Below are 2,416 nucleotides of genomic sequence, written 5' to 3'. Positions count from 1 at the left end.
AAAATATCCTAGAAAATTATAAAACTCTTGGATTTATAAGACCACATATATTACTTTAACAATCCCATATATAGATCTAACAATGTTCTATAATGTCTTAGTATTATCTGTTAGGCATTTATTACTAATTCCCTTTTTAACATACTTTATTAAATAAGTCATCACAACCTGCAGCTGCATCCCGTAATCATTTCCTAAATATAAAGACAGCATTTATAAATGATCTCCTTGTTCAAAATACTGCCATCCAGCTCACAAACTCTTTGTTGGAAGCCAGAGAGCTTTTATTCTTTACAGAAAAGAAATGCTAAGTAATTCATCAGATGCCAAAGCTTTTTTTTTTTTTGGTCACATTTCAGCCTTGTTCCAAGTTTTCAAATTCCATGTTTATTAGGAATAGCTGTAATGGAGTGACATAGTCCCTGACTGATGCTCACAACTTTAATCCATTGGAGTGCCATGCTGCTCCTAGGCTTCGATCCCTTACTGTCTCCAGGATAAACTTGAAACGCCTCAGTAATCTGGCCCAGCTGAGCACGCTGAAGTAAAATGCTTATGCAAATATTCTGGAGCTACGCATCCAAAGGAACAGGCTGAATTTCATCTGACGTTTTGTTAATTCCGTTCAGGAGGAAATAGCCTAGTGAAGGTTTTAAATGCTTGTTAAAATAATGTAAATGATTTCTAGGCTTCATTTAATTGACTAATCTATTATTATACTTATTTCATCCATATTCCACTCCAGAAATTTTTTCAAAGACATAAACATTGGACAAATTTAAAGAAAGTTCATGTTTGAAAACAAAATCGTTGATCATGTGTAGTAAAACTGCTATTTCTCCAAACGATTTCATTCATTATCAGCATGACTGGTAAATCGTTACCATTTGTCAATATTGTTGACAATATTCCCTAAAAACAATGTTGGATCTTTGTGATTTCTACAGCAGGACATATGTAATATGTGTGCATATATTGTTTGGGATCTGGTTAAAGATTATTATAGGTTAAAGAAAATTTTTAGGGAGAAAAATGTTTCCAGTTAAAAGTTCAGGCATTCTAGACGAATTACCAAGAGTAACATGAAGCAGTAAATAACTGAGTGGACAGGAAGACCACAGTTAGCAGGAAGTTTGTGGAGAAACCTGAGAAGAATTATAATCAAAGAAAGCTACCTTTAGTATATTCATTTCCTTCTCAGCAACTGATTTTTGTTAATTGATAATAAATCATTATTCCGTTTTGTAAACAGGGCCGCAACCAAAATAGCCAGTGGTCGCACATAGAAAAGAAAGGAGTCGGTTACTTCACAAACACCACTTCTATACAAATCTGTAAGTAGCTAATCTCTTGTTTCCATGGGTTGCTAACTTGCCTGTTACAAGCAAGTCAAGCCTATTACAGACCTGCCTATGACAGACAAGGTGATGGTGCAGAGCTTCCACTCAGACCTTGGCTGACACGCGTTTCGCAGACTGAAAGGATAGGGGTCTCTCCGGGTCCCCCTCCCCCACAGTGACACTCTCCTTCCTACCTGCCATGACTTAGCCTCAGAGGGATGCCGTGACTGCTCAGCGTGCTCGGTGCACGAGCTCCCGTCACTGCATAGCTCTGTCTGTGCCCACCATTGATGTGGGGATAAATCGCCCTCGGTCGGTGGTACATTAGCTCCTCCGGGTTACTGGGGAGCCTTTTAGCACGCTGGAAAGGTAATTTGCTGAATGGCACACTGGTGGTTTAGAAAACTTAATTGGCCTCCGGAAGGCAGATCATTTACTCCTACACTAAGATAAAGCCAGGCAATTATCTGGAGAATTTGAACAGTTTGAGACAGAAATCTAAATATCAGACAAAAGCAAATTTTTGTTTTCCTGAATGCTGAGAAATCCCAGATGTCCTGATAGAACCAGCAATAGCTCTGTGGGTCTCCCAGGTCGTCAGCATCAGGGGAGAGAAGAAGCACTAAGGAGCTTTAGAGGGGCCTCTGAGTCTCTTGAGTGCTTTCTTCATCCTCAGAACTTTCTTTTAAAAAAATTGGAAATTTTACAGAAGATCAAAGACAGAGAGGACTAATAGTGTACATGAGAACACAACAGAAGAAGGTCATAAAAGAGACTTTGTTAACTGGAGATTCATTTCAGTCTTTCAAGCAAAGCCAACACTGTGTTACACATTACTGGTGGAGAAAAGTCCATTTTCCAGTGGTTACAACAAAGCTACTTGAGTAATAATTGAGTATTTTAGGTAATCACTTGAAAATGAATATGTCACTAACTGGACAAAACTAAACTCGGAACAGATCTCTTCCGAGTAGTGTGTATACCTTTCAGGCTGACTACATAGTAAGTTAGAGTTGCTCTTCCAGTGCACCAAAACCACAGACAGAACTGACCCAATACAACAAGGCATCCACCTT

Source organism: Tupaia chinensis, unplaced genomic scaffold, assembly GCF_000334495.1.
Source record: "Tupaia chinensis unplaced genomic scaffold, TupChi_1.0 Scaffold144027_1, whole genome shotgun sequence".
Taxonomy (NCBI): Eukaryota; Metazoa; Chordata; class Mammalia; order Scandentia; family Tupaiidae; genus Tupaia; species Tupaia belangeri.
This window is presented reverse-complemented; position numbering follows the sequence as displayed.